Raw genomic sequence first — 16,495 nt, 5'->3', positions numbered from 1 at the left:
CAAACTACGAATCATTATCACGAATGTATATGCATACATAAATATCGAATTTCAACAAATACGAACGAAATTATAGCGCATATAACGAATTAATTCGACATGATTCAAGATTCAGTACAACGAATATGGACACGCTATGAATAATAACGAATTATCTGAAAATGTATTAACGTAAAATAATGAATATAAGAATGAAATTATGTATTTTGCGAAGGACAACAAACCGAAACTAAACAAAATTTTCCATTGTGCACAAGTCTAGTCAGAAGCGTCTCACCTGGGCTAAGGAGAAAAAGGATTGGACTGTTGCCCAGTGGCCCAAAGTCCTCTTTTCAGATGAAAGTACATTTTTCATTTGGAAATCAAGGCCCTGGAGTTTGGAGGAAGAGTGGAGAGGCACAGAATCCAAGTTGCATGAGGTCCAGTGTGAAATTTCCACAGTTTGTGATGATTTGGGGAGTCATGTCTTCTGCTTGTGTTGGTCCACTGTGTTTTTTTCATGTCCAAAGTCAGTACAGCCCTCTACCAGGAAATTCTAGAGCACTTCATGTTTCCCTTTCGCTGACTAGTTTTATGGAGAGGTTTAACTGACCTAACCCCCATAGAGAATCTGTGGGGTTTTATCAAGAGGAAGATGACACACCAGACCCAACAATGCAGACGAGCTCAAGGCCTCTATTAAAGCAACCTGGGCTTCCATAACACCTCGGCAGTGCCACAGGCTGATCGGCTCTATGCCACGCCACATTGATGCAGTAATCATGCAAAAGGAGCTCCAACCAAGTGTTGAGTGCATACTAAACTGTACATGGACATACGTTTCATACTTTTCAGTAAGCCAACATTTCTGTATTAAAAATCCCTTTTTCTTTCTTGGTTTTATGTAACAATCACATTTTTTGAGGTACTGAATTTTGGGTTTTCACTAGCTGTAACTCAAAGAAAGAAATGCTTGAAATATATCACCCTGTGTGTAATGCATGTACAGTATATAATGATTTTACATTTTTGAATTGAATTACTGAAATTAACTTTTTGATGATGTTCAAATTTTTTGAGCTGCACCTGTATATGGTGATATGTGAACTAAATTAAGATGTGAAAGCATAGTGAAGGAAAATGTAGATTGTCTAAAGGTGATTTCTTAACCCCTTCATGTCTGTCAAAGTGTGACGTTCAATCCCCACACAGGCCTGGGAGATTAGCCCATTGAGACAATGACACAAAACAACAAAGTCTCTCCGAGCAAATCTAATCTTTATTCTTTGGTGTGAATATTTAAAGGGGGCTTTCAGAAAGTACCACCCTTTGAACGTGTCATACAGATTATCCAATCATATACAAGTACAGCCTACAATAAAAGTGAAACTAGCAATTCCTCAAAATCATGTGCTTTCCAAGAAACGAAACAACTAAAAGAAGATAACAGTAACATGGGAAACGAAACTAGAGTAGCAAAACTTGAGCATACATTTTGTGAGGTGGATGTTAGAGAGAGACATAAAATGGAAACTAAATTTCTTAAAGAATGAAAGCGGTTAAGCTAAATATCCCTTCAATCCCCTCTTAGATCATATAAGATGATCTCTACATTCTATGTTGTGTCTTAATACTACTTTGGTGTTGTGGCGTTGATTGCCTGATGACTCTTCATGTATGTCATGTAGGATAGAACCTTATCGGGAGATTGAAGGCGTGCAACTATGCAAGTGCAACACTTAAAGCAGAGGTAAAGAATCGGAGCAAGGATAAATATCATCATAGCAATAACAAGGACAATGTCTTTTAACCATTAAAATATACCTCCAAGCCCAAATTCTGCATTGGCAAATGGGCTCCATGGTTTAGCAATGTCCCTAGCTTCCTGCTGGAGCTGACCTCTAAGGGATGTCCCCTTTTATCATCCCCTACCACTCCCATGACAGGTACCAAGTATGCAAGGTAACACCATCCCTTAATATGAAGGGGCACCCAGGGATAACACACTTTCCCACAACATACATAAATACTTTGTCCTAGTGCAAAAGGTCTCTTAGCGACAATCTCATGAGTGTACTTGTCCTGTGTCACGATTATTGGTGCAATATTTCACCTACATTTTTAGGGAAAGAAGAAAAGTTATGCAAAGTACAGTTTAGCCCTGGGTCAGATACTTGAAACAGTGAGCAGGCATTCCCACATCTTGATGTTAAATATTGACCTGCTGCAGAAAGAAGGCCTAGTCTGTGTCTCATTCCCTAAATTAAAACACCAATCAGGGGAATTACTTCTACCTGCTATTGGAAAGGTAACAAAGTTGTTTATGTACAGAGTGGATATGTTAGTCAGGAATACAGGAGGAGGAGTCTCCTTGAGAAAGGAGGAAATATTTAAAGGTACAGACAAAAGGGAAATTCAGGCAGTGCTAGGATGTAATTTGTTACATATCCTACATTCTTCATACCCTGATTTTTTCCCGAGCATAAGCATACTTAAATTTCAGCAAAAGCATCTTATCAGTAAAACTATCTCCAGTCTCTCTCTTGATTCTAGCTTGTGTCACTGTAATGCTCTCTTGTGTGTTTGTGTGTGTGTGTGTGTGTGTGTGTGTGTGTTCCCACAGATACTTTTAATTGCACCCAAATCTTCAGGTGGGTAGGAACACTGTCAGAGAGATCAGGATCAGGAGGCAAAATGCCTTGCCAGAAGTCTTTGGTGAAATAAGTGAGGTCATCTTCTCTGGCCGGACCTGCTTTCCCAGGAACTCCTCCTTCCTCTGCTTGGACTTCTGCTTGAGGGCCTCCTGTATCCAAGATCTCCTTCCAGCTCTTGGGGCTTTGGGCAACCTTTTTCACTCTGTTGGCATGGATCCAGGACTGGCAATTTTCCACTGGGATGGCTGTTCTGTTCACTGCAACCACTGTGGTAGGAGGTCCAAAGGGATACTCTTCTTACTTCTGTTCAGCTACTGGGCCTTGGGCCACCACGGTGTCTCCCACCTTAAAGAGGTGAGTAGCTTCCTGTGAAGAAAAAGGAGAGGTGCGAGCAACATTTCTCTCAACTGTATCGAATGTTTCAACCAATTTCCTTACATATTCTTCCTGTATTAAGTCTAAATCTCCCTTTTCTATCATTAAAGGTGCTCTGGCCTATGGGGTGGGGAAAGGTAGACCCATCAAGACTTCAAAAGGTGAATACCCTGTTGTCTTGGAAGGGGTCATTCTTATTTCTGCCAGGACTGCTGTGAGGACCTTCTTCCAGTTGGCAAATGTTCCTCCTGTGGCCTTTCTTATTTTGTCTTTTTAATTGTTCTGTTCATTCTATTATCCCTGAATTTTGAGGGTGGTAGGGAATGTGAAACTACCATTCTATCTTGAGAGTTTTTACCAAGTCCTGGCAGACCCTTGATACAAGGTCCATTGTCTGAGTTTATTTGAAGTGGGCATCCCCATCGAGGAATGATTTCCTGAATGAGGATCCTCACTACTGTTTGTGCATCTTCTTTTGTGGTTACAAAAAGTTCAACTCATCTTGAGAAAATGTTCACAATTACCAAAAGATATTTCTGTCTTTTGCCTAGTTTGGGCATGTGTGTGAAGTCAATCTGCAAATGTGTAAAAGGAGTGTTTGGCCTTGTGTGGGTTGCTCCTGATACATGTGATGCATCTTGATACATAATCTTTAATCCTTCAGGAAAGTTCTGGAAAATAAAAATCTTTCTCCAATAGTTCACAAGTGGCCTTCCAGCCTCTGTGACCTATTCCATGGTACTGGGAAATAAAAAGTGATGCACTAGCTACTGGGTATACATGGCTTCCCCTCTTTGCAGAGAAGTCCAGTCTTTGGATCTTTCTGCACACCTATTTTGTCCCAATCCCTAAGATCAGCTTCTTCTGCACATCCCTGCAAATCTGAAAGATCCTGATCATAGAAGGGCAATTCTGGGGCTAGCATGGGCATTTAGATCTGTGCATTTTGTGAAATAGCAGCTTGTTTAGCAGCTAAACCAGCCAGAGCATTTCCCTTGGCTATCTGTTGGTTGGCCTGTGTGTGCTCTGCAGTGCTGTGAAAGATAAATCAGACCTGGGTGATGTGTCTTGGTGAATGAGGTTTATGCAATCATGTTGTGGCACAACCTCATCCTGCTCTCCTTTTAATTCTAAAGGGCATTTAAGATTGGTGCTGGTCCTGCAGTGGGAGAAGCATATTTGATGTGCAATTTTGGATTAGACAGCACGATCACCTCATAGCCACTCAACCTCTGAGCAGACATGTGCTGTGTATGTACATTTTTCAATAGGATTGATACATTGTTGGTGGTGTGAAGTGTCGTGTCCTGCCCCAGAGTGAAAGAAGTGGTCATCTGAACCATCATCACACAGGACACGAGAGCTCTGAGACACACAGGCATGCCCTGAACCTGCACCGGAACCATCTTTGAGGAAAAAAAACAATAGGGCGCAAATTGCCTCCATGTTCCTGAGCGAGGACACCTGACAAAGTCTTACAATTTTCCCTTGCAAACAAATAAAACATTTTTTTTTCCATAATTAGGGAGGCCGAGCCCTGGAGCCATTACCATAGCATTTTTCAAATACACAAAAGCATTGCACATTTCATCTGACCATTTTATACAGTCTGGCATGTCTGAACCTATGGCTTGTCTCAGGAGATTGTCATAGTAGGAACAGTCAGGTATTCATTGGCGGCAGTAACCAATCATACCAAGAAAGGTAAGCATGTCTTTCTTAGTAAGTGGGCGGGGCAGACCCACAAGAACCATAGCTCTTTTGTGATTGACTTTCCTTTCTCCTTTTGAGAGTACACAACCAAGATATGCAACCATTTCCTGACACCATTGCAATCATTTCTTTGACACTTTGTGACCACTTTCAAAAAAACATTTCAAAAGATCCCTCCCATCCTCCAGGGCGGCCACCGAGTAGAACTGCAGATGAGGAGCCACATACTGCAGCAGGGATGAACAGTGTCCTGGTATCCAAGCTCTGAGAGTAGTTTGGAGGACAATGGGATAGACTGCAGAGGAGTCTACATAGCCCTGGGGCATTCTACACCATATATGTTTGTTAGAAAGCAAAGATTGGCTGTGTCTCCTCATCCACAGGGACGGAAATAAAAAAAGCATTCAATAAATCAATCACAGTAAAATACTCTGCATCCTGTGGTATGGCAGTATTGATGACACATCAGGCACTATTGGGGCAATCGGTACCATTAGGCTATTGATGGCCCTTAGGTCTTGTACAAACCTATAGTCACCATTTGCCTTCTTACTGGGTTAATGTTAATGTAGGGCGAGACAATTTCCCTCTTGGTTGTCTCTGTGTGTAACCCCCTCTTTGTCCTTGCCCCCTCCCTTTTATAAAAGTTATCCCTTTTATTTCCTGAGAAATCATTTTGATAATGTGTCTGCACTGGTGTTTGCTTAAGAATGTCAAAACATCCTGCAGCATCCTTCGCTGTCAGAAATCAGTTATTGTGCTTGTAGCCCACTCTGATATTTACTGTGTGTCCTCATGTAATGAAGTCTTTCATGAAACTCTTATCTGGTTGTGGAATGTAAGGGGGAGGAGGGGGGCGCATGGTACATGCATAGAAAATGTTGATTTAACCCTTAAATCCACACTCTCATGTCTCTGTTAAACCCATCGTGGACAATGTTGTGGCTAGGATGCTATAGGGAGCCTCGGTCCAACCGGGGATCTCCACAGCATGTTTATTTTCATCCTTTTTTTTTTTCAAATATAATTTTTATTGAGTTTTCAAAGGCATACAAATTGCCCACGCAGGGGCCAAACATTACCCACGCAGGGGCAAGCCTCCAAATGCGGCAACCGGCCACCTACGGACACATTCTCATAACATACAGTCGGTTCCTGATGCAGCAACAGGCCGCAGCAGGGCAACGTAAAACAAACACAACCTTAACTAGCTATACCCCAATGTGGGGAGAGGGTATTACAGGAGGATTGTTTGTGATATAAAGACAGGATAGAATATCATAGTAACAATTGGGTCAACCTATCGTCCCACTATGAGCTTAATGAAGAATTATGGATTAAACACTACATCAGTTGCCGTAGTGTTATCATCCAACCAGCAGGTCCACACCTTCTCAAATTTTTGCGGGCAACCCCTGCTCGAGTAGGTGGCCTTATAGAGGGGTAAACTAGCATTCACCAGGTTTTTCCAGAATTTAATAGAGGGGGGAGACGATTGCTTCCATGTCATGGTGATGGCCTTTCGTGCATAGTACAATAACAAGGATATAAGTGTTTTTCTAGCTCTGAGGATCGACATCTGCTCCACTAGCCCCAGCAGGCAATATTTAGGGTCATAAGGGATACTAATCTTAGTAGTCTTGCCGATCACCAGGAGAACCTCCTTCCAGTAACCCCCAATCGCTGGACAAGTCCAGAAAATGTGAATGAAGTCTCCTGGCTGATAGGAGCATCGCCAGCACGCCGAGGAATGCGTCGGCGACATCTGATGCAATCTGTGGGGCGTATAGTGGGCCCTGTGAACAATTTTGTATTGGACCAGTTTGTCCCTGGCCGACACCAAAGGGGAGAATGGAAAGTCCCAAACCTCCCTCCAGTCGTCGTCATCTAACTCCGGTATGTCCCCCACCCATTTCCTGCGGAGGGAGGACAGCTCGGGGACGGCAGCAACCAGCAGGGACCCATAAATCTGAGACATGGGTTTCTCCAGGTCTTTTACCCGAAGGATGGATTCAAGCTCAGAGTATTCTAACACAACCGGTTGACCCAAAAATTGACATCGATATGCATGCGCTATTTGGAGATATCGAAAATGGGCCCACGCTGGCATATATATATATATGGAAGGGAGTAAGTTCCCCGTTAGTGATGACATGTTCAAGAGTCAGTATTTTACATTTGGCCCAGGCCTGCGGGTCCGGGATGGTATTGAACTGCGGGAGGTTAGGATTCAGCCCCAGGCGGGTGTGGGGAGACCAGGAGTTCTGCAGGGATGCCCTCAGCGCCTCCCCTACCCTCCACGCCCTGATAGTGGTGCACATAGAAGGGGTGAGGCTGTGAGGAGTTTTTAGCCCCCTGAATATCAACCCCCTCAAGACCTCACTATAGCTGCCTCCAGGACCGTTGCAGCATTGGTCAAGTCCGGTCGCAACCACCAGTGGGCGGTTACGAGCTGAGTAGCTAAGAAATATTTGTGGCAATCAGGAAGAGCCAACCCCCCATTACCCACAGGCCTGGTGAGAGTGGTGTATCTGAATCTAGGGGACTTGGGGCCCCAAATGAAGGAGAGGAAAAGTTGCCTCAGGGAGTTAAAGAAGGTTTTAGTCAGCCATTGTGGAGAGTTCCTAAAGATATACGTAAGTGTGGGGAGAATCTTCATTTTTAGAAGGTTGATGCGACCTACAAGGGAGAGGGGAAGATTGCCCCATGCCTTCAATCTGGACCTGATCCCTACCAGAACAGGTTCAAGATTGAGCCGAACAAAGTCCCTGCTCTCCCTTGAGATAATAATACCCAAGTAGGTAAACCTATCCACCCACTGAAGCGTGGTAGAGGATGGAGAGGTCCTGGCCCCCTCGTCCACCGGGAAGAGTTGAGATTTATGCCAATTCACCTTCAACCCGGTGAAGACAGAGAAGGCATCCATAATCCCGAGTGCGCCCTGCAAGGAGTCACCAGGATCGTTCAAAAAAAGCAGAAGATCGTCTGCATAGAGAGCCACTCTCTCCTCCAGCCAGCCCACCCGAAGACCACGGACCCCAGCCAAACTCCTGAGAGCCTCAGCAATAGGTTCCATGGCTAGGGCAAACAAGGCCGGGGAGAGAGGGCATCCCTGCCTGGTGCCCCTCTGCAGGGGGAACGAAGGAGACAGGGAGCCATTCAATTTAATGCATGCCAGGGGGCCGGTGTACAGTGTGCGTATCCAGGCAATAAACCGCAGTGGGAAACCCATTCTTCTAAGCACCTCCCACAGATACACCCATTCCACCATATCAAATGCCTTTTCCATATCAAGGGTGGGAATAGTCCTAATGCCTTGATTATCATGGGGGGCATGTATGTTGGAAAACAGTCTACGGATATTGATATCCGTGGACCTACCTGGCATAAAGCCAGTTTGATCAGAATCAATCAGAGATTTGATTACTTTATTAAGTCTAATGGCCAGTATTTTGGTCAATATTTTTAAATCACAATTGAGGAGTGCTATCGGCCTGTAAGAGGCACACTGTTTGGGGTCCTTATTAGGCTTTGGAATGAGGACAATATGGGCCTCTCTCATAGAAGGGGGCAGGGAGCCCTGTTGAAGACATGCACGATACATCTGAGCCAATCTGGGGGCAAGTAGTTCTACGTGGGCTCTATAATACTCTATGGGTAGCCCATCCGGCCCCGGGGTCTTCCCTGCCGGGAAGGACCCGATGGCCATGTTTATTTTCATCCTTATTTTTCTTTCTAAACATTCTGACTTTTATTTCCTTGACTTTTTATTTTATTTTATTTTTTTCTTCTTGGCAAAATGCCAATAAGCACTCCTTATGGCCAGAGGTTCCCCTGATCACAAGCAAGCTTTGTGCGTTATTACTTTTCTTATTTTTATAACCAAACAATTTTTGTTTATATTTCAAATTTTTGGCAGAGTGCCAACAGGTTCAAACACTACTTTCAATTCCTGTAGTACCAATGTCGCAAACAATTCCTCACTATCTATTACGGTCAGTGAGATATTAGCACTTGAACCCTGTTGGCAAAAAGCCAAATGTCCAAATTTTGCACCTGGCTTCCCATGTGCAAGAAATGTCAGTAGCAAAAATAATTATTCAAATAGCATGTTTTGATCAAAAGTTAGCCTCAGAGTATACTACCGACTATGCCAATTTATGTATTACCTTAAGAGAGTGTTATTAACACTGCTACTATGCTCACTATCTCATACATTAGAATCAAAGCATTCATATGTAAATCATTAAGAGAAAACATAAATACATAACCGGATACTGTAGCATCGCTCTACGTTTCGGTTGGGGAACTTCCATCAATCACAAAAAGGAGCCGGGAGTTCACCGCAAGATGCGTCTGTCGCCTTTTATTTACGTACCCTTATAACACAGTGCAGTGGAAAGCGTTGTCTTACCTTACAACGCTGACAAATTCCACACAAACAGTTAACAGATCATCTTATAAACTTCTACAGGCGATAGGAAGATAAGCAAAGAGAAGGGTTTTGTCCGTCACACTTTAGCAGACTTTTTTTTATAATTACAGTACTGCATAAATCATTTTCCTATGAACTTCTCAGAGTCCGTGAAAGCCCCCCCAGAGCTTTCTCCTTGTTCACACGGGAACAAGTGCTGCTTCTTAAAGCAGTCTTATTAAATTAACTTCTCGGAGTCCATTAAAGCCCACCCAAGGCTTCTCTACCTGTTCACACGGGAACAGGTGCTGCTTCTTAAAGCAGTCCTATTAAATGAACTTCTCAGAGTCCATTAAAGCCCACCCAAGGCTTTATCACTGTTAACTCAGAACAGCTTTTTTTACTGCTTCTCAGAGCAGTTAAACTTATGAACGAGGTCTGAAAACAACTTCTACATAAATTTTCAGGTTCAAAGAACGATTTCTGAATAGATGTCACAGTGAGAAATACATATATCAATTCAACTCACCATATAGACATATATTATAATCGATCCCGGACAAGCCCCCAAACTGAAGGAAAATGTAGATTGTCTAAAGGTGATTTCTTAACCCCTTCATGTCTGTCAAAGTGTGACGTTCAATCCCCACACAGGCCTGGGAGATTAGCCCATTGAGACAATGACACAAAACAACAAAGTCTCTCCGAGCAAATCTAATCTTTATTCTTTGGTGTGAATATTTAAAGGGGGCTTTCAGAAAGTACCACCCTTTGAATGTGTCATACAGATTATCCAATCATATACAAGTACAGCCTACAATAAAAGTGAAACTAGCAATTCCTCAAAATCATGTGCTTTCCAAGAAACGAAACAACTGAAAGAAGATAACAGTAACATGGGAAACGAAACTAGAGTAGCAAAACTTGAGCATACATTTTGTGAGGTGGATGTTAGAGAGAGACACAAAATGGAAACTAAATTTCTTAAAGAATGAAAGCGGTTAAGCTAAATATCCCTTCACATAGCATGTCACATTTCACCTTCAATTGATTTATTTCCTTTCTGAGACCTAGAGAACATGCATGATACTGCATGCCAAAGCAGAAAGTACTTTTTATTTTACTTGTATGAAAAGTGATTACTATACACAGGAAAATAGGACATGTAAGTGAAGATTCTGGAGAGGATTAGATAATGTAATTGTGAACTGTAAAAAAGTGAAAACACTTTTTGATAGATAAAAAGTGCATTTTATATACAATATATAGATCCGACCAAAATGAGGGACAAATGAGGAGGAAAGAGGGACCGAGGGGCATTGTTCCAAATAAGGGATAGTCCCTCAAAATCATGGACAGTTGGGAGCTATGCTTAAACCCTTTTATGTTTTGATACTGAACAAATTATGGGGTAAAATAAAAAAAAATCCTAGAATCCATTTTGTCGTATGTTATTTACTTGTCTTTTACCTTTACAAAACTCAACAGTTGGCATACTGTAGAGCTAATATTTCAAACTGTGACCACATCTCTAAAAGCTCCCTTGTTGAACATATTTTGGTTAGTCTTGCTTGTGTTGAATAATTGCCCAGTTCTGCTCTATTTCAGAGGTATTAGAAAAGCTAAAAGCACAGTCCTCTCACTCTGAGACAAAGATGGAAATCTGTATTACTGCCATATATTTATGTTCCTGAGAGGGAGTAGGGTGGCATATCATAAGATGCAGTACTTGGTCTACAATACTAGTAGCTGCTATAAATAATAACCAGGCTGAAAATCCCGGTTTCACTTTGTTCACCTTTCACATGTTAATTATTAAAAGTGACAGAGACCCATAATAATGCCACCAACTCATCAATCAGTCATTCTAAACTTTTAATAAGAAATGTGGAATGCTTTAAAAAAAAAAAAATCAGCCTCCTCCTGAATAGCTGGGTCTAAATTTCATTGCCACAAATCCCATGCTGCCTGTGCATACTTTTGGCCACAGTTTTACAAATACTTTATTGCTTTTGAGTTTCTCTAAACAGTATCCATTTTCTGAAGTCTGGAAGAGCATTCCTCTTTATTATTATGTTCCATTTGTCCAAAAATGTTATTTAGTCTACTGATATGTTGTCAAAAATGACATGGCTATAGATCAGTTACCTCAAGCTCTCCTGACTTTAGCATTGTAACAAAAAAAAGCTGTTGAAGTTAATAGCAAAATCAAATATGCTTTATCTGGGCTGATAGAGCCTGACACCTGCAGTGACAAAGACTTATGCAGATAAATTGATGTTGACCCTGTCTCAGTATAGTGATTCATCCTTCTTTTCAGGGTAATAGGAGGGTATAATTTCTGCTTCAAAAAAGATTTATGGCCAAGGGAGCTAAAAGCAGAGCAAGACGTGCGCAGGGCCAACTTATTTATTTCCTGGTCATTTTCAATCCGTATGCTACTCTATTTTTGTAAAATAACTAGTGCATCTGCTAAATTTTCCCCTTGTCTTCTTCCCCTCCCCCATTTCCAATTTCTACAGTTCAACTAGTGCTTGCAAAGTGTCTTATTAACCATTTTACTGCTGGTCCAAATAGTGCAGGAAAGAACTCGAAGAAGAAAATATCAGGATGTCAGTAAGGGAAGCAATTTATATTGTTTTGTGCTTGCATTTGTTTAAAGATGAGCTCAACATATTCGGATGCCAGGCTCAGTCTTGTCAGATGGCTGTCAGCTTGGCTTATGCTTGGATCTCAGAGAAGTCCCTGTCTTTACTACATCTCCTCTACCATAACTTGTGTACAGGAAATGCAAGCAAAAATATGTACTTCTGAGATCTGAGCATAAGCCAAATGCTACTTGGCTCTGGGTGTTATATACTGCAACTCGTTCATGGGAAATAAATTAAAAGGAAAAATTCCGCTTCAGAGGTTTGATAGAAAGAGGTCCGGTTCCTAGATTTGCCATGCACTGTAATAAAGAATAAATCCATGATACAAGTAAAATCAATTTTGAATTCAAAGCCAACTCACTTTGTACGTTAAGTGTACTTACCACCTCTTCCGGCCCTTTTCCAGATGAGCAGCAGGCTTGCAAAAAACTCATAGCCCATTGCTGCCTGGCTGGAGCCTCCAGGTCTAGCGCTGGAGTGTGCTTGCCATGCACATGGCCAAAAGTACAGGAGCTACAATACAGTGAAGCTAGGTGCCTTCATGAGCAGAAGGCTAGTACACCCATGCCCCCATTAGCAAGAGAGCAGCTACTGCTGCATGGATAGTAGACCAGCATCCACTTCAATACTGGATGAGCTATAAGGTGGTTTGTGTATAGCATATGGGCTATATGTATATGTGACAGGAATAATGTCAAAACTCTACAGTTTTCCCATGTGTAACAGATACCAGCGGGGTGTTTGAGCATCACCAGTAGTGAAATTCTATTGCAGTGTATTAGGGGAAGGGGAGGACTTATTCTAAAATTCTAGCCATTTTAATGCTAATAGACAAACTATTTTGTCCTGCTGCATTTTTGCAGTGTGCCACAATGCACACTGAAGAAGCTGAAGTACAACAACCCTAAGCATCGGTGTCAGTTGATGCAATAGTAACCCCGAATATGGATGTCAATGGCCACAATAATTGATGTCAGTAGTATTAACATTAATACACACACTGCTGGTTATTGGCAGTGAAAGCTAACCCCCCATTCCTCCCTTGAATTGGGGGTCGGTGGCAGTGAAATTAAACCCCCCCATCCTCACTCCTGCACTGGCAGTCATGGCATTGAAAATGCTAACCCCCCCCCCCCCCCCAACTGGTGATCACTTAACCATCAAATGCTCCCACGCCACTCTTACTTGTATTGTGGGCAGAGTTAACTCTGGCCAAAGTACAGTCTCTTTCAGTGCCTGGTGCTGGGGCACAGGTATCCAAGCCCAGCACCCAGCTGGCACTCTGCAATCTGACTGGTGCCCAACAACCGCACATAAAGGGCTAACAGGGTACCAGGGAATTAGGTAAACATTGGCTGAACAAAGTACTTTAGCACATATGTACATAGTTTTTCAGTCACAGCCCACTCATCCCTCTTTTCTTTCGTTCCAATGTACACCCCCCTCACCATTTTTGGTCTCTCTAAAGCCCAGCCACCCTTTACCTTAAAGTGAAATATACAGCAAATCATGTTTGCTCATGAAATTAATAATGTGTAACAAGATGAGATGACTGGCCAAATAACCAGACTTGTAACTTGCAATTTACTAAACAGATGCAAAGTTAGAATCATTAATGAAAAACAGATTCAAAATGGCATAAACTACAGAATAATACAAAACAGACTAAGAAATATAGACTGCACACACATGGACTCTTCTTGGTTATAAATAAGGGTTACGTGTGGTTGCATTATATAATCTCTAGAAGACACTATAGCAACATAAAATCTAGCTAAGGCTCGCTACTTCAGTAAAACAGTTCAGAACACAGCTTCACGCATTTATCTTCATAAACTGCATCCCTCTCAGTGAAGGCCAGCGTAGTTCTGGCAACACAGGTAAACAACTGGACTAATTCCAGGTTCAAGGACACAGGGGAGCCACTCTACTGGAACTAAAGTCTTCCGGCAGCATCTAAGAGGTGCTCTCCCCAGTAGGAGCTGGCTTTTCCAGAGATAACCCCCACCCCTAGATTTAGACCCTCCAGATCGTTCTCCTAATTAACAACAACATATGTATTCATAGCCTCAAAGCATTCATAATAATTATTCAGGGAGGCGGGAGACATCGGTAAGAAGAACTATGAAAAAACTGAGTTAAATAAAAACCTGGTTTGGGTCAACCACCTCTGTAAGGATAAATCACTGTGCACTTCAACTCACTGGGGCTAAATGTAATACTCACTTTTTATTGCTTATATCAAACATGTGAATATATAACTTTAAAATGGCACCCAAAACACTTCCACACACAAACGCATACACACACCTAAAAACATACATCCACCTTACTCACATTAACGTCACTGTAAACTGTACCCATGATAAATATATTCACATGAAAACATTTGTATGACAAGTAAAGGGGGTACTAGGATTGGTGATCCTACAAATGGTAATAAGTTGACCCAGGCTTCCCAGGGATATGGTTTGTTTAGACACTGAAGATGACACCATGCATAAGCATATATCTGTCAGATGTGAATAGACGAGGAGTCTAAAGAATTGGTGGTAGATATAAGAAGAGTCCTTAACTGTAATATACTGGTTAAGCCCCCAAGAGAACACTCAAAGTGTACTGTGGTCCAGATGAGGGTACTTGCTTTGGCTCCTCAGACCAAATTAAGAGGCTAGCTTATTTATGACCAAAGGGAAAAAAAAATAATAATAATGATGAGACACTCATCAAAGAAGAGATCTAAGAAAAAACAAACCTCTTTGTATATACACATGGTGACCTTACTGCCTCAAACAGTGTAAGTAATTAGGTATTATGGAATAAACAAATTCACACTAAACATTTAAAGTAACCCATAATTTACACACATACTCCAGTGAGTTGAAAAACATAAATATATATACACACAATACACAAAAGACCATTGAGTAACCATTTATGGGATCTCTAGTCTTGGAACCCCCTTACTTGTTATACAAATATCATAGGTACAGTTTTTACAGCAACATTTATGTGAGTAAGGTGGATGTATGTGTAGTGCACTCCGTATGGAGCCACAGGAGAAATGCAGGGACGTGCTGTGAGGTCAGTGGCTGGTGAGGCACTGGCTAGTATCAGAGCCAGATACACACAGGTTACATGCGCCACAAATGTTAGAGCGAGATAAATAATTCTATCACTATCCCTCCTCTGTAATCTGTAAAAAATCATCGCCTATGGAGATTTTTAAGTACCAAAGTTTAACGCTATTCCACAAGTGTGCACAATTTTAAAGCGTGACATGTTAGGTATTTCTTTACTCTGTGTAACATCATCTTTCACATTATATAAAAAAAAAAAATCAGGCTAGCATTAGTATTTTTCTCTTTTATATATTCATGAAACTATTTTTTTGCCCCAAAAAAACGCGTTTGAAAAATTGCTGCGCTAGTACAGTGTAACATAAAAAGCAATGCAAAGACCGCCATTTTATTCTCTAGAGCAGTGATGATGGCGAACCTTGGCACCCCAGATGTTTTGGAACTACATTTCCCATGATGCTCAACTACACTGCAGAGTGCATGAGCATCATGGGAAATGTAGTTCCAAAACATCTGTGCCAAGGTTCACCATCACTGCCCTAGGGTTTCTGCTAAAAATATATATATGTAATGTTTTGGGGTTCTGAATAAATTTTCCAGCAAAAAAAGATGATTTTACATGTAGGAGAGAAGTGTCAGAATTGGCCTGGGCGGCAAGTGGTTAATTACCATAAGTAGTATACAAATATCTTTTGGACCTGTCCACATATAGCTATTTTTTGGGAAGAAGTGGTAGATTTGTTGAATTCTATTGCCTCTGCTCCCTTGCTGGTTTCAATGTCTGTATGTCTGTCAGGTCTTATGGAGGCTATGCTTCCTACAGTGTCAGAGTGAGTGTTTGCTAATGTTATATTATTTTATGCGAGAAAAGCTATTGCTTTGTATTGGAAGAAATCATCGTCTCCTATGCCCTTATGCTGGAAACAATAGGTAAATAATAATCTTCCATTGTATAGAGCAGAGGTAGGCAACTCCCAGCACTGGTGCCGCAAGCAGCACACAAAGCCTCTTTTGCCGGCACTCGACCAACCCCAATCAGCAGAGCAGCACAGGGAAGTATCAGGGAGACATTAATGCATTCCAATTTCAGAGGTCCCCACACCACACCTGCACTGAAGGGGAGTCACTGTACCCCCACACACTATAAAAGATGGGAAATATTGTTAGGTTCTCTAAGTTTGCTGTAGCTGCGATCGGCAGCTTTTGTGATGGGGAAGAGATTGGGTTGCAGTTCTGCTGGGGGGGGGGGGGGGGGGGCAGTCCCTGTTTCCAGTAGGAGGAGGACTGTCACATCCCTGCTAGCCCCGCCCACCATCTGGAGGAAGATGACTCGGTTGTCACTACCAATCTCAGAAAAAAGGGATTTCACTGTGATTGAGAAAACTACAATCAGGTGACAGTTTTATTATATATTGTTTTTAAGGTAATTTACTATATTTTCAAAGACTGTATTCAAGCAGGTGACTTAACAAATTACTGAAGTTTGAAGTCGTAACTTCAAACAAGTAATTTCAAAGTAAATAAATGATTATGTTATAACATATATAGCATAATAATTAGGGATGCACCTAATCGGTACCGATACTTGGCCTTTTCAGAGGTATCGGTACTGGGGAAAATTCACCGATA

At 41.8% G+C, this 16,495-nt stretch overlaps 1 long non-coding RNA gene across 1 annotated transcript; it reads right to left on the bottom strand.

The window, feature by feature from the left end:
* Window positions 1–1,240: 1,240 nt before the first annotated feature.
* Window positions 1,241–10,155, bottom strand: LOC143930345 (uncharacterized). Its single transcript, XR_013262759.1, has 2 exons — window positions 9,665–10,155; window positions 1,241–2,999 (listed from the first exon to the last, which is right to left on the bottom strand). It is a non-coding gene; the product is annotated as an uncharacterized LOC143930345 (long non-coding RNA).
* Window positions 10,156–16,495: the final 6,340 nt, after the last annotated feature.

Source organism: Lithobates pipiens, unplaced genomic scaffold (genome assembly GCF_037356315.1).
Source record: "Lithobates pipiens isolate NorthernLeopardFrog02 unplaced genomic scaffold, aLitPip1_a1.2 Scaffold_25, whole genome shotgun sequence".
Classification (NCBI taxonomy): Eukaryota; Metazoa; Chordata; class Amphibia; order Anura; family Ranidae; genus Lithobates; species Lithobates pipiens.
Note: the sequence above shows the minus strand (reverse complement) of the source record. Positions and strands in the feature narration are given on the sequence as shown.